Raw genomic sequence first — 23,912 nt, forward strand, 5'->3', positions numbered from 1 at the left:
ACCTCATTAGTATGTCAGGTTTGTTTTGAAACCTACTTGCACTACAAAAATATAAATCAGTTGTCTCTTGCTCTTTCCGAATAGCAGAGTATAACTTCAAATTTGACTATATGAGGAACAGAGCAGTAAACCCCAAAACACACAGACTTCTCTAACTTTGCTATCAAAGCATCTTCCTTAGGACCAATCAAAACTGTAAGCCCCAATTGCCTATCTTGATTTCTTTTTCATTTTTAGCAACATTTTGTTTGAACTTTATTTTCACTGCTTTCTGGTACATGCTGCATTTCTTCTCTCCCCTGTTGTTTCCAGATTCTTCACTAAGAATGAAAAAAAAAACCCCAAATCATGCTTTGAAGTCTGTCATCCTGCTCATACAAAGCAGAGCTCACTGGCCTCTAATGGAGAGCTATTTGATATGAGCAGCAAAAAGCTTGAGGAAAATAAATGAGACTAATGAACTAACATGAGATTGTGTTAGATTACAAAAATGAGGCATTATCTTTAGCCTCTACCTTACAGTAGAGAAATTCAATTTGTATTTATAAAATCTTTTGTAAGGGGAGTTGTATTTAACAGTTTAAACCTCCCCAGCATATGTCATGAAGGTATTTACTAATAACAGTTGTGTTTTCAGGGACATGTAACTGAGAAAGGCACGGGCTTGAAAAACTTGCACATCAGAAATAAGATAGATAAAATCAAACCTCCCTGGGGATCAATATCTTTGTACAGAGAACAAAGATTTCTGTAGAAATTTATCCATGACAGGTATAGAAACTATCCTGTGTACATTTCCAGTTGGAAAACTTATTTAAAAGGTGTATTTCTTACGTCCAAGAATTAGGTAAAAAAAAAAATAGGATTCACTTGAATCTGAGCAGCATTGCAAACCACCTCCATCTATTTCAGAAAACAGACCAGTCAGTCTTTCCTGATCAGATATGTCTAACTGGGAGTACCATAGCTATTGTATAATCCTGAGAGTCATCTGGCATATCCTACCAGGTGATGTAGGTTATTTCACGTTTGAGTGAGGAACCTGGCTCCTCTATACTGAGAATAGATGTATTAGGATTGGTATGGTGCTGCGTCTGATCACAATGTTTCAGGAGCAATCTGGAAACAAAATGTCCTTAAACAAGACATTTACTAAAATCTGTTTTGTTTTGCCTTTACAAATGAACTTCAATAAGGCAGAAAATGTGATATAAAACTGTTACTGTCTAAAATGAACAATGAAAGGAATGATCACCCAAGTCCCAGGATACAGAGCTGTACCAAGTCTAGAGGTTTTGGTCAGTGTCCTGCTTTGAATCTGCACTCCAAATAAATAAAGGTGTGCCTTTTAGAAGAATATTGAAGAACTTGGACATGGCTTGCAAATAATAATTTTCATTTAGCAAGGAACACCAGATCCACGATAGAAATCTACATGAAACTGGAAACACACCTTGGTTTGTAAACCAAGGAGAGCCAAATTAAAGCTACATGTTACTGCTGCTATAGCAGTAGCAATAAGACTCCAGATCGTTTAATTTGTATGCAGACAAGTTACCAAATAAAAGGATAAAATAATGTTAAAACAACAAACACTGTGGAGTGGTTGAGTAGATACTTGGTTATAACCTCACTGTCTAGGCTTTCCCTTACAAGTTAAAAGGAATCCCTCTAACTCACTCTATAATTCTACAATTGCCATCTTGTTTGTGTTTCACCTCTTTTGAATGTAGAGTTTTCCCTCCAAATTCTATCACATATTAACATCCATGTGACTGTATTTAAATGCCTTTGTCATGAAATAATAAGGATAAACTGTTTTCTGTGTCCTTTTTGTATTTTTTCTGAAAAATAGGCTCAGCTGCTTTTGTTACATTATCACTCACATGATTTGTCAACAGTCTTATGCTTGTTCCTTTATGGTATCCCACCTAGACTGAATTTATATCTCTTCCAACTAGAGTTGGAGGGGTAAGAAAGACAGGCAGCCATTTCATTTTATGATCTGCTCATTTATGTATAAATGCACAAAATTATGCTCTTCCATCTCTACTCAGGTCCAAAGACATTGATATTACCTTGCAGGTTGCTGACCCTGTAAGAAGGTGAAGATGAAACGTGCCCTGCAAGAAACTTTGCCAATGTATAACAGTTGATTTGCAGGTTCAAACAAGAAAAGAATGAGAAAAAATGAAACAGAAAGTCCTGGACTACTGTGCCAGACAGTTTTACCCCTTTAAATTCAAATACACTCTACAACTAAAAGCAAAAATACTGAAAATTCACCCTGAAGCCTGAAGTCTTCATGATATACAAAAATATAACCATGGAACTCTGTATTCTGAGAGGAGACAAATTATCTTTCAATGAGAAAGTTTGGGCTGAGTTGTACATTGGTTAATTCAAACAGTCTCATGAAAATGCTAAAATACAGGACCTGGCAATGTGAAAAATCTGTTTGAAACATTTGTCTTTTGAAGCAACCAGACACTCCCTGGGCCCAAATTTTCACATTTTATGAAATAATCTCTGTGTCTAATCTTTTTTTATGTATCTATATGGATAGAAAAATATTACACTAAACATCTTAATTCTGAAGGATAGATTCTGTGATTCCAGGTCTGAAACAAGCTTCAAAACATAGCCTGCTCTTGCGAAGTGTTCCCTGAGGAAAAAAAAAAAAAAAATCAGCCCAGTACATTTTATTTTACATTTTATTTGCTGGGGATGGGATCTGGGGCCAGGCACCCTGGGAGGTGGCCACTGGCCAGGCCGACAGGTCACTCAAGGCCCCACCTTCCACAGCCCACTCACCCTCAGCCTTTACAGACCTCTCTGTCTCTACTGAGCTGCTTCTTTTATCCCCCAAAATTTCACCAGCAGCTGCTGGCAGGTTTCAGGTCAGTTGACCCCTTTTTGCACGCAGCTTTGGGCAGCTGCTGCAGTGACATCTGAGGGCAGATTGACTGTAAAAGGGAACAGGTATTCAGGCAAAAGGCCAGACACAGAGATGTTTCCAATAATTAGAGGAATAGCATTCTTAAGCACCCTGCTGGTAAGAGTTGTGTGGAACAACTTCTTCAATGAAGACTTCTGAGTTTCTTCACCTTCCTGGTGATGAGACCGCTTTCATCAGCAAAGAGTTAAAATCAATGGTGTAAAAGGGGCCTTCTGATCCTAATTTACTAAAGCAACTACAGCAGCTAAAAAATTGAATTGTTTTCAAATGAGGCATATTAGCCTAATATTACAGAATATTACTTTCCAATTGAAAACCAGTATTTATCTTCCCTAATATTTCTCATAGAGCCCAACAAAAATGCTTTGGTCAAACAAAGTACTTTAGATCACTCCATCATTGTTTCAACAAAATTTAAAACTGCTTTTAAGTTTTCTGATGCCATAAATGGCCAAGCATCTAACATGAAAAATCTAATGCAATTTTCATTAGGAAATTGAGAATATGATTTTAGCTTGACCAAGTAAGAATCTATGCACACATATCTGCCCCAATTGCTTTAAAATTACAGTGACTGCTTAGAAAGCAAGATGTGTAGAAAATATTTACAGCTTCTAAAAAAAATTACAGCTTCTAAACTACATTATGTTGTTAAGACAACGTCTTTAATACAGTACATTGAGGAGCAAAATTAGTAACATTTCAGTAAGCAGCTGATAACAATGGAAAGGAATGCTTCTTCAGAAATGGCAATTTATTTCTGAAAAGGAAGAAAAATTATTATATGCGTGGTAGCATGAAAGAAGGAAAACAAAGGGGAACAGGAAAGACAAATTCTGCAATTTAATTCAATGGAATTGTGTAGAATTTTTTTTCTTGTGTGTTTTACCACATAGTATTACACAGTTTTGTGAAAAGTCAAAATATAGGTCCTACACTTTATCTGTAGAGAATCTGTGGCAACATAGTTTGGTTGCTAAGCACTCGTCAAGAAAAACTGATTTGCTGAGGCACCCAGTGGCATCTGGGAAATTAAGTTGCCCCAGGCAGAAAGAAACCAAGTTTACTGTCTTGTTTTAAAGCTGAAATATAATTTGCTGTAGGGGGAGCAGAACCTGGAGGAAAAGGGACCACTACTGAGGAGCTATGCAGTTCTGGTTCCATCAGTTGACTCACATTTCTCACTCCACTAAGTGGGGTACCCTGTACAGTGGATCAAAGGAAAGATGGTTGTGCACAGACTTCTGTCTGAAAAAAAATAATAAAATAATCAGATCTTCAAAATTTTCACTGGAACAAATACCGTGCAAGATGTCCTCTTAACTGTCCCAGCTCAGTCTAGAGTTTGCAATAACAGTAAAGATAAACAATACTTCTATTCTTTCAGGTGCATGTTCTTCCCTATGCTCTTCCTTTATTACAGAGTGTTCATTAACATTGAATAGCAAGCAAAACCATTAAAGATTTGAGATACATTAAGTGCAGCGAGTCAAAAATACTTCATTATACAGTACACTATGTTAATTTTTAAAATACCACATGCTAGAGAACTTCCAAAGTAATGAAACCTTCCACATTCAGGAACACTGAGATTTGGCACATTCCAAAGCCTCTATATTTAACACAATGCAGTTACAAGAAACCTAATTAACACAGCTTTACCCATTTATTCATCTTTGGGTTCACAGGTATAAAGTGAATTACTTAGAAAATTTTTTGACTCAGACATGATAATTGCATTCTTCCAATCAATTATTACACCTTGGCCCTCTAACCACTAAGTGCTAGCTAAACCAGGAAATTATTACTAGAAATACTAAACATTTTATCTACACTGGCAATAAAAATACTTTTCCTTAAAGAATGCTTGAAAGAAACCTGGCTTCAGTTTTTCATTGTTCTTTTTGGCTGTACTCATCATGTCAACAGGGGAAAAGGAATACAAAATCGGGTTTGTTTGCTCCCACATAAACTTCAGGCCTTAATCTCCTCTTTTCTATCACTTTCTGCTTCTCAGTCTAGATCAGGGCTCTAACCATGTTTTGGTATTAGTAGGGGAGGGTTTGTTGTTTTGGGTTGGTTTTTTTTTTTTTTTCTGTGAGGTGGAGTGAGTAGAGGAGAAGCAAGCAGGGAGGGGACATTGTTACCAGTGCTGAATCTCCTCACCAGTCAACATTTCTGATAAAATGATATATAAATAAATTCCAAAGCGTCAATAGTTCGCCACAGAGATATAAAGTGTATTTTTCCTGTGGGACTCAATACACATTCACTTACACACAAGATTTACATGGTAGGTAGTAAGCATTGGGATTGACAGGAAACACACAAAAATTAAGATGTAGGAGTGGGTGTTTTGTCAGAGAACTACAGTGGAATTTGTTCAATGAAAAAGTAACAATTCTACTCAAGTATGCAGTGAGAGCAAGAGGTTTTTCATGGGCCAGATACTCTTTATAAATTTTCTGACTTCTGAGCTACTTCCTAAGCTATTAGACATTTCTTGCCCACACAGCAATTCCATCTTGGCCTCATTTATACCCAGGACTCCTTGCTAAGGGCATTTCAGCTATCCGCTAGAGGAAAATGTAGTCTGTTATTTCCCTCTGTTTTAGATAGTAAAGATTAAGAGGAAAGCATGAAATATAGAGCTGGCAAGTTCAGTTATTAATTTAATTCATAGAGCAACTGGGAGAAAATAAAGCCCAGAGTTATAAAGTAATTGCCTGATATTTAATCAGTGTGCTTCCTGTGCCTTCCCCTCCTTAGCAGAGTTAGAATGATGGCTTCTATTTCCAAAAGGAGATGTATGGAGAGATGCCTGGAACTCAGTCCTGGGAAGTTTCCAGACAAGTATCTGCTTACAGTAGGGACAACTGATTTCCTAACTTCAGCTGAATTAAACAAAAGCATTTTTATAAAGTTTTAAGCAATTGGTATATATAATTGTATGTACCATGCACTTTCATAAACTAATTAGAAATATTTGAGAAAAAAGCTTCCAGACAAAGTATTAAATCCAAAACAAGCAAACAAACCAGAGTAGGAAAATTTTACTCCAGCAACACTGAATTACTAAAAAGACCACAAAACAAACTTGGGCCCAAAGGCCACTGCTAGGAAGGGGAAACAGCCCCCCTTAAGTATGTTTAAGTAAATACACTTTAAAATCTGTCCAAATCCTTAAATGGACCCAGCCACTTTTCTTTCTGAACATGACTAAAATAATTCTTATTTCTTTCCACTGACCGGAAGAAAATTCACTACATGATTTTTTTAAATAAAGTTCAAAGTAATAAAGTTAAAAAATAAAGCAAAGGAGAGCTCACGGCCCAGAGTAGCAGTTTCATCAAAATCAAAGGAATTATTTTTTCAGAAATTCATGCATTGTGCTTTGTGGAGTCCATCAGGTTTCAAGAGCAGCTGCTTGTTTCATGAGCCATTATGAAGATATTACCCATAAAGAAGTACATCAAGCAAGGAAATATCACAGAAAATCTTGTAAACCACTGATGGACCATCTAAGACATCTTAATCTGGGCTGGTAAACCTGGTAGTTTCTTCACATACTGAGGTTTGAGCAAACCTTAAAGTCCATTTCCCTTCACTTGTGATTCCTCCTACACAATGACTTTTCTTCCTTTTTGTATACCAGAGCCTATGAAATAACTTCAGTGTGAATCTCTTTTGATCTGGATATCATTACAGCTATCAGTACTTGAACCACAGTTTTCAAGAAGAAAATTGTAGATTAGTCATTGGGATGAGGCTTTTCCATTAATGTTTTAGATATGGACTTACTACTGCAAGATGCTTAAGCACATGCACAGTTCTACTTATAACACTTGCATAGCTATAGACTAAAAATGTCTCAGCTCAGTAAGAGTTGTAGTTATTTATTACCCTTTTATAAAACATCCTCCTCCCTAAATTGACTAAAGAAATGAGGAAGGGCTGTTGCACATCACTGGTTACAGAAAATGAGGATAGAATCTTTGGACCTTCTTTTGAATTCTGTAATATTATTATTAAACACCTTTCCAATAATCAAGTCAAAGTATTCTCAAAAGCACATCCAAGATTCCCTTGATTTAGATTTATGTATAAGCATTTTGGCTTGGAATGATGTTTGCATGCACAAGCTTGAATTCCAAGCATATGAATAGGTAGGTAGGAAAAGGAAGTTATTATGAGCTCTGGGCCAGTTCTTCAGAAACAGAGGGCCTATAACTCAAACTCAAAACACATCGACTTTTCAGAAAGAATAGCAGCACCATAAGTGTAACTTTGTTTTGTCGATGTATTGGATTTTATACCTTGCATGTTTTGTCAACACTTTAATTTCTCAGTTTTTGTTTAGAAGAAAAAAATTTCTTTTTTTTTTTTTCATTCCTAACTTCATTTCTCGAAAGAAAAAGGTAAAAGAAGGCAATAGTCAAGGAAAAATCACTAAAAAACCATGGAGACCTTAGCTAGTCCTTTCATCCAAGCTGCAGGCATTTTATTTTATTTATATCACTTCTTTGATGTGTTCGAACAGATTTTGACCTGCAGGTTTCCCATTGTGTACTAACCCAATAACACCCATGTTTATTTCTATTGTTGCTTGGATTCTTCTCAGGGTATAAACTGAAATTTCTCCAGTCAAAAACTGTTCTATGTCTGAATGATGGAGCAGAGTGTAGCCTCATCAAGCTTGCTGATGACATCAACTGACTGGCTGACACTCCAGAAGTTCATGGTGCCATCCAAAGAGTTCAAAAAGAGCTGAAGAAACAGGCTGACAGGAACTTTATTAAATTCAACAGAGGGAAGTGAAAGTCCTGCACTGGGAGGAATAGCCCCAGGAACCAGTACTTGCTAGGGGATGCCCATGTGGAAAGAAGCTTGGTGGAAAAGGAGCTGCAGGTACTGATGGATAAGAGGCTGGACATGAGCCACTGACGTGCCCTTACCACAAAGAAGGCTGCATTAGGCAAAGTACTGCCAGCAGATCAAGGGTGGTGATCTTTCACTTCTCCTCAGCACTGCTGAGGCCACTCCTGGAGTGATGTGTCCAGCTGTGGTCTCTGCAGTACGAGATGTGAGAATTCTGGATAGAGTCCAGAGAAGATGTGCAAAGGTGATGAAGGGACTGGAGTTTCTCACATATGAGGGAAACCTGAGAGAGCTGGACTTTTCAGCCTGTACAGGGTAAAACTCAAGGGGGATCTCAATAATATATAAATACTTGAAAGGTCAGTGCAAATAGGACAGAGCTTGTCTCTTTTTAGTTGTGCTCAGTGACAGGACAAGAGGCAATGTGCAGAACCTGAAACACAGGAGTTTCCCTCTGAATATCAGGAAACACTTAAACTCTCTAAGGGTGAGCAAGCACCGGCATAAGGTGGCTAGAGAAGTTGTGGCATGTCCATCCTTGGATATATTCAAAAGTCATCTGGAGATGATCCTGAGTAAGCAAGGTGCTTGAACAGGGACCTCCAGAGATGCCACCAGGCACACGTGGTAGGAGAGAAGAGCCTGCTGGGCTTTTTCCCTACCTTGTGCTTTGTGCATCACCCCTGGCTGCTGTGGGAGGTGAGACTGGTTGCAGACATTGTTCATAGTGGTCACAGCACCTAAGTTCAAGAAGCATGTGGATGGTGCTCTCAGGCACAGGGTGTGATTCTTGGGATGCCCTACACAAGGCCAGGAGGTGGACTGGATGATCCTGATGGGTCCCTTGAAACCCAGCATATACTATGATTCTATGATTCTATGATGATTCTATGATTCTATGACCATGCACAGCTTTTCCCTGTGTCCCTCCATGCTGAAGGCAGAATTACACAAACAGAGGAGACAGTGCATGGTCTCACTAATAAAAAATCAGATGTGCCACACTGGGAAGGAAATTGGTGAAGAAGGAAATAACCAAAACCAAATGGGAGCAGACAGTGAGTTAGGAAGGAAACTTAGGAGTGCTCCAGAACTGTTTTTCACAATATACATTTGCCATTTGACAAGCTCAGTGCCCTGGCATGTAAGGTCAACAATGAAAAATGAAGAGTTTGTATTATTAATGCTTGATCTACCTCTCAAGAGTGCATCAGAGAATGTATTTCATAGCTTTAACTAGGTAAAAGCAGTCTTCCAGGACTTCCAGTCCTAACTAGTAACTGGAACTGGATGCTGCTGTTCAGACAAGTTGCAAAGAACTCCATTGTTTTTAGTATTTGAATCCTAGCCTGTATGTTTCAGAGGTCAGGGAAGTCTTGGGTTTAGAATAGCTGTAAGCATTGTGAAGAACCATAAGTTAATCTTACAAATATTAAAGACTTAACCTGAAAATACTTATAGTAAATCTTTCTCTATAATTATACCTGTAACAGGAGTCTCGTGGCAAATAGGTGATATATCCTCAATGTGTCATAACACTGTCTGCTAAGACTGAAGTCCTAATGAGCTGGTTATTCTTTAGCAACACCAATTTTTTATGGTCCTTCCATAGGGCATCTATTGCGAAGAGCAGTTACAATACTTAAAGCACCTTCTGCATGAAAAGGGAGAGAAAATCCTAATGAGTAACAGATCTACCATCAAAACTGTTGTTAGAACCTTCCTCAGTGCACCACACACACCTATACAAAACTTTGAGCTTTCAACAATTAGAAAAAAAATCTCTTTTAGAGCACCACAGAACAGTTTGCTGGAGGTCAGACATTGCCAGAGGAAGACAGTTGTGACTGCTCAGGCCAGCTGATCCTCCTTCAGATAAAAATATAAGGGAAGGAGGGACTAACCCTAACCTGCCACTGTGACTCCCTATTAGGGCAGAAGTGCTTCCGGGAAGCAAACTGGAAGGAGGAGAATTTAACTGAAGAACCCTGAACAGTCAAAGATTTGTTGTATGAAGCAGCAGTGACAGAAAAGTGCTGAGATGTGTTAAGATGACATCTAGTATAGCAGCAAACTCAGGTTTAGACACAGATGTCCAGTCTCTGAATTGTACACGTTTCTCAGGTATTCTCCTAGAATTATCTTTTTGGTCTCTTCTCTAGTTCAGTACCTAAAATTCATGTTACATTCAACAACTGTCTTAGCAGTGAACTGCCAATTATAAAGCACACAGCAAAACATCTTCCCCAGAAATTTAAGCAATGGTGACTAAATCTTGGGAATGAGGGACATAAGGAAAACAAGGAGAACATTAATACAGTTGATAGATAAAAATATTAAATCAGTAAAAATTGCTGTGAAATTTTACAAATTTTAATACATGTATCCCAGGAGAAACAAGAAGAACAGATGCCTAATTGAAAATAAAATAAATGAAAAATAATTCTTTTTTCCTCAAAAGAGCAAGATCTTATCATTAGCATTGTTAGCATGTTATTATGAATCATTATTTTGATAAGAAGAAGAACTGAAATTTTGTTTGTTTGTTTGTTTATTGTAAACCACTCATACTTTATCCCATCAGTGTAACACATTAGATGTGTCATTATTTATCTTGTTTTAAAATAAGCAAACTCCATACATTTTCAGGCTTCAGCGAGTTTTGCTGGCATGCTGTATCAAGATGATATTTCAAAAAATCATTCTGGCTTTTCTCCATTTCTAAAATGTTCCTTGTGAATAATTTTTATTCTCATGGATAAGTCAGGCTTCATGGATACTTGGAAGTATTTAAGGGCAAATCCTGTTATGGGCAGATTAACTACATGGTAAGTGTAAGGGTGAACAAATCAAATGCAACTAAATAGAGCTAAATAACAATTTACTGCCTGTCAGGTAACCACAGCAGCACTCAGCTCTTCCTATTTTTTGACAGCTTCTTGCAAAGGAAAGAATGTTCTTCCGAACTCTTTCACTGAAGCATTTTTCAATACAACTGTAGAGGACTAAGTTCACACTTCCAAACAGATGATAGCATTAGTTTAGCTCTGGGGAGGCAAAATCTCAAAACCTTTCTCACACCATCATGGTGAGTTGTGTGCAGACAACTAAAAGCAATGTTTTCCAAATGTTTCTAGCTCCTTTCTCAAACACACACCACCATGTAGCCCTCCTATCACCCCCTCCCCAACCACTCCCAGGATTATTGTATTTCAACTCTGTGGCCGAAGTAACATATTCAATCATTTTTCACTTCTTTTTCATTGCTTTCCTTCCTCAGGTGGTAGAGGCCCCCTGTTGCTTTGGGAAATGCTTTGGAGTTTTCTACATGATTCAACAGACATACTGCCAAGACCTTGTGCTAGTACCAAATGAACACACAGAACAGAAGTTCAACCCTAGTAGAGCACACAAGGCACTCGACCTTGCTGAAAAGATGGGGCCTGAGTTAGTCCCTCAGTTTGCAGATAAGCTTTTCACATACTATGTTGCTTTGGTAACATGATGCTCAACTAAATCACATAGATTTTCCAGCTTTCTACAGCTTACCACAGATACAGGCAGCACTAAGGAGGTTTGTGCTGCATGTTGGTGATCTAAGACAGTGTCATGACATACTAAATGTGAAGCTTCTGTAGCAATTTATTCTGTATTTGTAAAAATTAATAAAGATGCATCCTGTTCACTAAGAGTAGAAACTTGGCTGGAAAGTTTCTCAGAGCAGCTAATAATTTTATCCTTTCAAGAGACATCTAGATGAGTGAAGTCTACTTCCCTTCTGAAAAAAAAAAAGAGACCAAACATGATATTCTTTCTTTTTACAGTTATTTATGCCTATGAATGAGATGTTAGATTTTCTGCAGGATTAGTTTGTTGCACTTAAATAAGAGGAGCTGCAAATAGTCTTGGAAAGGAGAAAAGGAATAAAAACATCATCCTAATTGTTCAGCTTATAAAATTATGCATTATAGGGCTGATGATCCTCCACAAAATTACAGATGTAATCACAGGTACAATCTGGATGGCCCTGAGCCCTCCTAGGTTGGACTGCAAAATTATACAAGCTGGCTTTGTATCTTTGCTCCTCTGTTTACTGGCCATAATCACTATGTGCTGCAGGACATATTGAAAGAAAGACTAGAACATTTCCCAGGCATTGGCTCACGGCCAGTACTGGTTTTGTCTTTTTAAGGTTAATTTCCAGGTGCCCTTACTAGACTGGGGACAATGCCAAATGAGCTCTTTCTTTTCCTGTAACATCTGTTTGTCAGGCAGCCAGTATCCAAATTCACTGTTTCCTGAAGAACGATGATTTGGGGCTTATCAACAAGCCTGCAGGTGCTACGTTTTCTCAAGAAATGTGTCTGGCCAGATGAGGCTCACAGCCAGCTCTCCTTGCTTCCCATTGTTTATCAATTAAATCTAAGCAACAGCTTCTGCAATCAATACGAATGTTTCCCCTGTAATTGAAACAGGGGGGCAGACAGGACTGTGAACCTTATCCATGAAGCAAATCCTGAGGCACCAGCATCCAGCCCTGTTTTGTCTCATCTCTAAATGCAGTGGCCTGGGATACAAGCCCATATTCACACAGCCCAAGCTCCACATTAGCTTTGGTGTCCAATGTTTGCCCTTAGTTTGGCTTCTGAGGAGACACAACCAGACACAACCAGACCACAAGGAACATGAGCTGGGGGACCACATGGGAGTTATCAACAATATTTCCAGCCTCTGATACTAATGTAACCACCTTTTTCTCCCAGTATTTTCATCTACTGATCTACTGATCATCTTAGAAGCTGTTTCTTTGTTACTTCCATATATAATAATATCTTTTTTGTCATCCTTCTAAGTCAAAAGGAGATTTACACAAGTTTTTGGGCCTGTATTTGCACACAGTGACTCATAGTAAATGAGCTGAGGGGCAACTTCAGCCTCTGAGCCCAATAGAAAAAAATTTCTCTTCCCCTGCTCAGATTTATTTGGAGTGAAATCATAAAATGAAAGTGTTAAAACATACTTTTGCAGATAAATACTGCCAAAGTACTACTAGTATTTCACACAGTTTCTGTCATGTCTCATTTTGAAACAGAAACAGAACATGCATTGACCAGATTGAAGAAGAAACATTTGTTGAAGTTTATCTGGAGGGCTAGGCAGGGCACAGAGCAGGGTATGCACACACAGTCCTGTCACTTTCAGGGCTCAAGCTTAAATTAAGCTGTTTGATGATAATCTCTAGCAGTTAATTCTAGAATAAAGCCTTTTAGGCAAACATGAACAGCCAGGATTATGGATTCCTCTTTGCCCACTAGATGAAGTGTTTTCTAGATGAGATCCAAAGGAAAGCATGAAAAACTCGGGGCTTTTTGTTTGGTTTCTTGCTCTTGAGGGGGAAGGGCACCAACTTCCCTGTGATGCTCCCTCAGCAATTTTGTGGTAAACACATGATGTGGCAGAAGCATCCATCACAGTTTGAGGGAGAAAAGACCCTCCAGATATACTAGTTAAACTTATTCTGTGTGCCAAAGAAATTTTCTTCTGAGTGGCTGTGGATCTGAGAAGTTTGTTGTTGCACTTAATCAAATACTTTTGTACAGACTGGTATCAAAACATTGTTAAAACTCTTCAAAGATATATACCTCTTCAAAGATAAATTAAACTAATCAGATAATAATAATAATAATAATAACAACAATAATAATAATGGAAAGCTTAGCATGTGCTGGGAGGATTGAAAGTATCTTCATAGAATCACAGAGTTTGAAAGACAGCTTTGAAAATTATCTAACCTTGCTCCTTTTTCAAAGCAGGGCCAAGGAAAGAAGTTTCTTCAGGATGATGCCCAGTGAGGTTTTAAATATTTTCAAGGTTTGAGAGTCCACAACTTCTCTGGGAAAACATCAACATTTACTGATGATGTTCAGAGGGAACCTCCTTTGTTTCAGTTTGTGCCCATAGTCTCTTTTCCTATTACTGGACACCACTGAAAAGAGACTTGTTTCAGGACGCTGTTGGTGTGTTTTGTCACAAGGACACACTTCTGGTTTACAGTCAGCTTCATGTCCAGCCCCTGGTCCTTGACTGCAAAGCTGTTTTCAAGCATTGCAGCCCCCAGGAATCATTGGTGCATGGGATTATTCAGCCCCAGATGCAACACTTGGTATTTTCCTTTATTGATCTTCACAGAGTTCTTGTCACCCTACTTCTCCAGCCTGTCAAGGTCTCTCTGAACAGCAGTATGAACCTTTATTGTGTAAGTCACTCCTCCCCATTTTGGATCATATACAAACTCAAAGAGGATACACTGAGTCCCTTATTCCAGGTCATTAACAACTATACTGAACAGTATCGACTTCAGTTTTTATCTGTGTGGTACACCATCAGTGACTGGCTTCCAGATGGACTTTGTGCCACTGATCACAACCCTAAAAATCTGACAACTTACTCAGTTTTAGTCTACTTCCCTCTCCATTGATCTAGCCCATACTTAATCACTTTCTCAGTGCAGATACTCTGGGAAACAATCCTGAGAGCCTCCCTGAATCTAAGATAAATATCCACCTCTCTCTCTTAATCCACTTAGCCAGTCACTTCATTGTAGAAGGCCATCAGTTTTTTCAGACATGATTTCTCTAGTAAACCCATGCTGACAATTCTCAGTAATTTTGTCCTTAGTATTTTGGAAATGGCTTCCAGAATGATTTTCTCACTTTTCCAGGAACTGAGGTAAACCATGTCATTCAAATAAAGCTTTGAATCTTAGTTTGTGAACGTCCTTGTTTCTAAACAGACATCTCACTCAGGTTATGATAGAAACAATTTATTTAAACAAAATTTTTTTATCTTTTAGCAGCAATACTACAGATAATAATTTCACCACACTATTTATCCAATAACTCTTTGTAATTTGCAAGAATAATGTATCTAGCTATCATTTAATATGACTGTCTGTGATTCAGAAACTTTCCTACTTTCTGCATGTTATGTACACACCTCTTCGACCAGCTGAAATCTAAAAGTCTTTCCATGAAACATAAAAATCTTATATTCAAAAGCAATTTAACTATTAACATTGTATCACAGAATCATGGAACCGTCTCAATTGGAAAGGACCTCTAGGATTTCCTAAACTTAGTTTAGGAAAAATATATTGAGGAAGGCTGTGGCTTCACGTTAAACTAAGCAAACTGCCATCTCAAATGTAATTGTGAGAACTAGGTTTCTCAGTACTGATAACTGACTTTTAAGACTAAGACACTGTTCCCTCACTGATAAGAAAATCAATTAAAACAATTAAGTCAATCCTGTTACTGTAAGAGCTTGCAGTCTTTGAATCTGGATCAGAAAGACATTGGCTCTTGTCTTGATTTTCTAGTTATAGGATTTTACATGGTATTTGTAAGTATCCCCAAATTCATTGTAACCAGTTTTCTAAACAAAGAATACTGAGATTAATACACTTACAAGATTTTTATTGATATATATATATATACATATATATATAAAGAAGAGGGGAAAATGGATACTGCTATCTCCTGTTTGTGTAATTCACAAACTGTTTCGAAGTTTCATTATGATTTTGTGTTGTCCTGGCATAAGGTAAAATAAATAACAATATAAAAACTGGATATCTGTTCCTGCAATAATCACTGTAATACTTAGTCTTGTGCTGATTGCTGATTTCATCATCTTATTCTTCTGGGCTTCTAGGTCCACTGGATTTCAGTTTCACTGAGTGTTAATGCCCATGACAGAATGGGACCTGTTGCACTGGACGTTGATCAGCTTCATCACTTGTGTGAATTTGGCTGCTTTCAGTTCTCTTCTGACATGGCATACAACTCCTTCCCCAGGAAAATTAATCTGAAAAGTACTGTGGTAAATTGTGTATGGCCAAAAAAATACCACTGAAACACTATAGATTAATTGTATGCTGCAGTTTATGAGACTTCAACCCTTAGATACAGATATTTCTAGATTCTCGAAGGCATGAATGAGCTGGTATCATGTAAGAAATTAGAAAAACCTCCAATCCATTGGTCATCTTGCTGAGCATCCCTGGAAATCCCATGTAAAAGACAATTTCAGACAATTCTTAGTGTTACTGAATATTTGTTGCCAGACAGGCTACTTCTTTCTGAGGCAAAACCGATTGTTCTGTTGATTTTTTTTTTCCTATTCTTTCATGCATTTGCTAGGTAAAAGTTGCACTTGATGTACTATGCTGACTGTAGTGCCTTGGACTGTAGGATATGGCAAACATCATTCAAACAATAAAAAATAATCAAGATAGTCAGAGACCAAATAAGAAAATAGCAAAAGGAAGGAAAGACCATTTTTACAAGACACACTACCCAATGTAGTACTGTAACCTGTCTATAAGCAAATAAAAATTACAGCTGCAAAATAAAAGAATCTCTGGGAAGAGAGGGTAGCTGAACACACAAGCAGAACTCACCCTAGAGTAAATGTCAAGTAACCTGCAGAACAAACCCCTTGTTAGTCTTAATAGAGTAAGATCATGGCTGTAAACAAATTCTAAATTAAGCATCTCAAGTAGTTATAAGGCAGAGTGTGGAAAATCACCTAATGACTTTTCCCACTTCCTCAGAAAAGTACATTGAAAGAGCACCACTGAAAGGACTTCATGAAAATGAAATAATATGATAAAAATTACATTAAAGATATGGAAATTTAGGCAATTAATAGTCACGTCCACTGCAAGGAGAGAAAGAGTACTGAGGCAGTGGGACCACTACTGTGCCTATAATGTGGGCATTACCTAAAGAGTTTCTGAGGAATCTGAAATGTGACATCACATAATAGTGTAAGTAGAGGGTATATAAGGCACCCAACTATCAACACACTTAGTGGGATGGTATTGATCCTAAAGCTTTAGTCGGATTGCTCTACCTTACAGTCAGGATGTTGACTTTAACCAGAGCTCAGTTATGAGACTGTTAGGGAAAAATTATATTGGTGGTGTGAAAAATCCCATTTTTGACTTGTGAAGAATACCTTGTAAAATTTAATCCAGACTAAAAAACTATTGAAAACTGAATCAAGAAGCTAAACTATTCTGAAATTAATTAAAGAGACACTGAGATTTTTGGTATGCATGAGCTTTTAAATTTATCATCCTGATTTATAACAGAGCAGGAAATTATAAAAATCTAAAAACTAATGGAGGATAAGAACTAGCGTTTCCTTGAGTATTTCATGAAAGACCTAGAGACTGAAATAATGTTGGAACCAACCTGCCAAAGACTGAACCAAGACTCTTTTGATAACTGGCAAGCACATTCTGTTTATATCTTTATATATATACATGAATACACATACAGTCATACATAGGTCATGCACTATATTTGTATGTTATTGTAAATACCATTTTTATTACATTTGCATTAAGTAAAGGTTATTTTTTACATTAAGAGATATAGATACCTAAGTTATATAATTTTCTTTGTTATTTTCACAACTGTTAGTAGAATTCTGCCAAGCCTCCAGCATTGCCCACTATGCCTGCAGTAGATAAGCAAGACCAAGCAATACCAAGAAAGGATCTGAAGGGCTACCCCTTCAGCTGCTGTCTGGCAGCATTCATAGCCAAGCCAACAACATTACCTTGGTTTGTAGAAGTCCTTGTCAGGTTGATGTGCTGCCTGTGCTGACTAGAGGCCCACTGTCACACGCACTGCATGTGCTGGATATTTTTACATCTTTCAACCTTCCAGAGCTGGAGACATCTTCTCTGCTCTGGTTCTCAGCTGTGGAAAGGGGGAACTTGCCATGCACGGTGCCTAAGACAAGAACACAAATTATCAGGGTAAGGCTGATGTGTGAAATTCCAACACCAGCTTCTCTGGAGCCTATGGAGCAGCACATGGGGCACTGACTGCTTTTGTAAAACTATTATGGATACATTACCTGGGTGCTGCAACATCCCAGAGAGGATGTCAGGACTGGTCAGTGCACTCAGCCAAGGGCTTTCCCCAGCCTGGGCTGTTAAACACAGACGAGATCCTAAAAACAGAAGGGAGCACTTTGATGATTCCTTCTCCCATATTTCCTTCCAAGGAAGTAATGAGACCTTCTCTTTGGTTTTATTTTCCCACTGGTGTTCTCTACCTCTCTCTCTACCTCACTAGTTTTAGAGAGCACATCTGTCCACTATGCTCCCAGGATAATGCCATCTACAGGTTAATGACAATGCCTGCAGACTCTGCACATCCCTGCAAATTCTAAGTGCATGACCTATGAATTAATTTATGATTACAGTTGGATAAATAACATGCATTCTTGTAGTGCACTATGACATATAAATAAATTTAAATAATACTTAAAATGACATATACTGATTAATAATTATATGGGGAAGGGTGGAGACAGATGAATTAGCTCATTTGTATCACAGTCAGCCTAGGTAGGTCTCCTCCTATTTATGTGATAAATAGCTTCTATTATACAATCAAATAGAAAAATTATAATTAATTATCAGTGCACTTCTGCATCTACTTGAAAAAAAGGAAGCAAAGGATTTCTGCTGCTAAACAACACAGATAGGCTTCTTAAAGAAGCCATCCCTTTAATTTCACTGTCACAGTGTTTACATCACATTGCATCACAAAGGCCAGAAAAATCAGCTCCCTCTGGGGCACAGGACAGTGAGACCACATTATTTACTTTTCTCAAAGCAGCATCTCAGGTATTATTTATTGTTAACTGTGGTCCATGGCCCTGCACTGTTGCAGTGCAACTATATGAGAAAGTGGTATCTGACTTTCCTTCCTAGAGTGAGGAACTCCAGTAAAATTCTGCAGTGTTAGAGATATTTCTGACAAGATATTTCTAGCTTCAACATTCAAGCTGTCAAGACTGTTGTCAGTTCAAAGTAGGCGCTCTCTCTCCTCTCAAGGCATTACATAACCACCAATTTTGTTTTCCACATTACCAGGAGTTGCCAGCAAGGAAACGATTCACTGGAGAATATAGCAGTTAAAATAACAAGCTCTGGCTTTTATCTCTCCTCTTTTTTACCTCCCTACATGTAGGTGACCAGGCAAGTACATTTATCATTAGATTGGTGATTGCACCTCTTATGTTTAACTTTGAGTACAGCAATGTAATAAAATCGTGTTTCATACCCAAGGAAAAAAAAATGATCTGGAAGAAGAGTGAAATCTGTTGAATGAAACATGCAAAAGCAGAAACTTGTTGGAAGGTCTGTGCCACTTAACAGCACATCAGATTCACAAGAAAATATGCTGATGTTTATTTAACATTGTCACTTAATTTCTGATCACTGGGAATATCCTCAACACCATATTCATTGCAAAGTAAATTCCTGATCAAAAATCAAACAAATCAAAGACCCTTTTATTATGTAGTTGAGATGGTGGTGTGGATACAGCTCTGTCTTGGTTTAGTAAGACAAGGTTTTGAAAGCTGGGGTGGGGGGGCACAGGGGTGTCTCCTGTGAGAAGCTGTAGGAAGCTCCCCCAGTTCCAGTCCTGGTCCTGCCTCAGCCCAAGGCTGAGCAGACATGGGAAGCTGAATGAGCCTCTGAGAGTAACATATTCAAGAAGATGAAACTGCAAAAAAGACCTACAGAGCAGAGGAGAGGAGGTGAGAGAAATGCTGGAGCAGAGATACCAAGGTCAGTGAGAAAGCAGAGAGAGATGATGCCCGAGCAGAGATGTCGTCTGCAGCCTGTGGTGAGGTGGCAGCTGTGCCCCCGCAGCCCATGGAGGAGTGTGACGGAGCAGTGCCTGAAGGATCAGGGTGGGGTAGAAATGGATTTGTGGCTCACGTGAGATCCTGATGGGCAGATGTGGAGCTGCAGCCTGTGCAGGATCACAGAGAGGGTCAGATGTGGCTCTGCAGCCGTGTAGGACCCCGTGTCAGAGGAGGTGACTGCTCCCGCAGCAGCCGTGACTCTGTGTGCAGCCCAGGCGGGAGCAGCCTGTGCCTGAGGGACTGCACCTGTGGGAGGGACTCATGTCCCAGGGGTTCCTGAAGGACTCTCCCGGGAGAGGGACCCCGCGTTGGAGCAGGGGAAAGCTGTGGGGAGTCCTCCCCCTGAGGAGGAGGGAGCGGCAGAAACTCCGTGTGGAGAACTGACCCTGAACCCCCCCTGCCCCTGCCCCTGCCCCTGCCCCTGCCCCTGCCCCTGCCCCTCCCCTGTGCCCTGAGGGGGAGGCAGCAGAGGTGTAATTTAGGGCTGTGAAGAAGGGAGGGGCTGGGGTGAGAGAGATTAAGATCTGGTCATGTTTTTTCTTTCTCCTGATGGATTAATTTATTTTTTTCTACCCTGTCTTTTTTTTTTTTTTTTTTTTTTTTTTTGCCTGCTACCATAATTGGGGAATGAAAACCATTTTATTCCTCTCTCAATTAATGAGCCCTTAGGTGGATTTTCTCCTCCCTACCCCACAGTGGGGACATGGGGGTGAGTGAGAAAAGACCTGGCTACTGGCTGAGCCTATGCTGTGGACAGGCTCCTATACAGAACTCCACCAAACTTCATTTAGAAAGATCAGAGTTTGTAGTGAGGAACAAGGAAGAACTGCAGCTTTGCATTGTAGTAACTGTTCTCTGCTTTAGCCATGCAAGATCTCCATATATCAAAGTTCACACAAACCCATACTTTGCAAGTGGAAGGGTTCAAAATCATTTAGATCAATACAAGCCAAAAGAGCTGTATGAGAAATGTTCTCAGTTCAGAGTTGGTGGTATATGCAAAAAAAATCTGAAAAGGGAAAAGATTGTGTAGTAGACAAAATGCCTGCAACCTTCAGCCAATTTTAAGCTCTTTTATAAATGATCTACAAGCAACTGTAGGTTTTTTACACCCAGGGAACTCCAATTTCCTTAGCAGAATGATAGAGATTTTATGACGTGCTCTATTTTATTATAATTCCCCAGAACAGAATAAATACACAGAATCAAATAGCATGGGGCCTTGGAAGATATTTCAGTAAGCACAACTCATCTTAAATAAGGGGCAAGAAAGCCTCTCACTTGGATCCACAATGGAGTCTGATAACGCCAAAGCACATAGATTATCTTCCTAGCTGGGAGCTGCAGCACCCAACACAGCATGTCTTACACCAGATGTCACTCTATCATACATGATGAAAATCACATCTTCATCACAGTCTTCCCCTGCTAGAATCTGAATATATGATGTTGCAGGAAAAGCATCACCTAAAATTCAGTAAATGTATTTCCCTGTGATTTTGATTAGCAAAGAAAATTTTTTTAGACCTAAAGAAGCTGCTACCACCCTTCTTGCCTCCCAGCTGTGCAAGATATTACTGCTTTTTAAAATGGGATACAAACTAAACATGAGAAGCTGATTGTGTCAGGGTTATTCCCATTTCTACTTAAATAAAATTTTGCATCCTCCTTTCTCTCCCTTTTACACTGACAGACATGAAAATGGACATGCATCGTCCATTTACTAAGGGCTTAATTTAGTCCTTGAGTATGCACACAAATCCTCCCTGCAGCAAAGTGATGTCAGACTGACTATGTGTACCCCTGCAGTATATGGAAATCCTGGTTACCATGAGAACCAGACTGCTTCTTCACTGAGGTTTCTGCACACCACTATGAAGACATTCCTCCATTTTGTGATGTTGAGGCAGCTCAGCTGCAGGATACCCTGTTCCAGGCTGGGTGGCCCTGACACCCCTACCCACTCAACTAGCCCCAGCTCTCTGCCACTGAATTTGATGTGTAAAAGGGTCAGATAGTCAGGGTTACATTTCTGAAACAAAATCATTCCAAAAGTATTTCTTCCCCTCTTCTGCCCTCCAACATGGAAAATAAAATAAAGCAGGGAGCTGCTTGGAATGTAGGCAGCATTTGGAGCACACAGTATTTTCAGGAAAGAAATCAGAGCTATACTACCACAATGAGATCTCAGGGCAGATTTATGTCTCCAAGCAGCCATTTTTCCAAATGCTGCTGCATACACATACAGCCTTTCTGACCACAAATAGAGCAAACACTTTGTGCTCCCATGATGGAGGAGAAGGTCAGTTTCCCTTTTCACTTCTTTGCTATGGGTACAAACTCAGCTTCTTTTGGTACAGAAATGCTTAGAATGGAGGAGTGAAAAAGGAAAATGTTGTATTTTTTCCTCTTCATGTCCAATCTCTGGTAAAAAAAATCCTTGTGGTAAGACACTGAACTACATAATATACTTTGCAATGAATGAAAAGCCTTTATCATCTTCTGTAATTAAGTATAATAGAGCAACAGACAAACTAACATTGATTCATTGAAGGAAAGTGCTAAAAGGGAAATAGTTGTGTGTATTCCTACTGGCTAACACAGAACTAATGGACCGAGCATCTGAAACTAAATCAAAGTGTAATGCCTCAAAAGCACTGCATATCAATCTCAGCTGTAAAAAGCAGAGTTTAAATGGCCTAATTTCAGCATTTAATTTTTCCTTAGTGCTCTAGAGAGCATCTGGGAGCCAGAAAGTCTCAGTTTCACAGGGAGCTGGGACCTCACGTGTCTGCCACTACAGCCCTGAAGGTATCAGCTCCCTCTTTTCTCTGAGGAAGACAATCGATTAGCAATTAGGTTAAACTCACTTCATGTGTTTCTAACATTTGCCTAACTTGCATGTTTTTCTGTCCTTGTCAGATACGATGTAGCCTTCTCTGTCTGAAATCTAGTCCATTTTTTTAAACAGCTAGCTGAGAAGATACTAGCTCACGCTCAGAAACCTGAGAGCTGATTATAAAAAAAAAAAATTTTTAAAAAGCAAAAAAAAAAAAAAAAAGCAAAAACCCCAAAACAAATATACAAAAGGATCTTCATTTTTAACCTTATGGGAAAATTAATGCAAAACAGCTGTGAGCATGGTTGACTCAGGACTAGTTTTCAAATCTAAATGAATGGCACAGCAAATTTTTTTCGATTACTCAGTATTACTCAACACAGAGCTGAACAGTTCTAAATTCAACCAGTAGAGGACAGTGGTGAATTTACACACACTAACAAGCTTGTCACTCATTTTTTGTTATATGAAGCAACATCTGTGTATGAAGTACTGCTGTTGTTTTTCTTGCCATTTCAAAATTCAGTTCATATTTATGAAATCTCCACATGTCAAAGGAATACGGATTACAAAGAATCCAGAGTACAAATGTAAATAATTATATTCCATGGATGTGAAGTGCGTTTCTTATTTATGCAGAATGCTATTTGGGTCTCACTTAAAGATTTTGACTTGGTCCTTGTTCAACTGGCTTCAAATGTTTTTCCTAAACAAAAGACAGACCTATACAGCAAATCCAGTAAGCATTTTGCTTATGTTAGGAATGCAGGACAGGCCCCTCAGTGTAATTATTTCTGTTCTTTAATGTAATCCAGAGTACAAGAAAGCAGTGAACTAACATAAATGCTCACAGAGCTTTAGCCTGCATCAGGAGCAGTTGCACTACTCATCTTTTCAGGAACGAGTTATAGGACAATACAGATCTAATAACTTTTCAAGAAAAAAAACTATAGTTGCTCTATCTAGAGTGTCTGGACTAGGAGTACAGTAAATTCGGTACTATGGCCAAAAAAACCAAGCCAAATAAACAAGCTGAAACTTAGCTGCATGTTTCCTGAACAGTGAAAGAGCTATAATACTTTATTGGTACTTGGAATGTTATCTATCTTGGCCTTGTGGCCTGAGGTTTCTTGCTGTGGTTTTGGTTTTGTCACTTCAATGACAAGTAATGTACAACTGAGTTAATAACTTTATGTGATTTCACAACACAGAGCAGCCAGGCAAAATATTTTGTGTTTTCCCTCAGTTAAAGAATAGTACCTTGAGGACAATGCTCGTAGAAGTTACAGGCTCTATCAACCAGAAATAATGTTTCAATGTTTATGTAAACTCTATTGCATGAGAGCACAGCTCACCAATTTCCATCATGTTGCATTTTCAAAGTGACATTCCACAAAGCCCTGAAGAGACTAGAACAGAACTAAAAGTGTCTCCCAGAGTCCAGTCTCTTCAGATTCATCTGTAGCAATACAAAAGACCTATTAATGAAATACA

The sequence above is a fragment of the Heliangelus exortis genome, chromosome 2 (genome assembly GCF_036169615.1).
Source record: "Heliangelus exortis chromosome 2, bHelExo1.hap1, whole genome shotgun sequence".
NCBI classification, from domain to species: Eukaryota; Metazoa; Chordata; class Aves; order Apodiformes; family Trochilidae; genus Heliangelus; species Heliangelus exortis.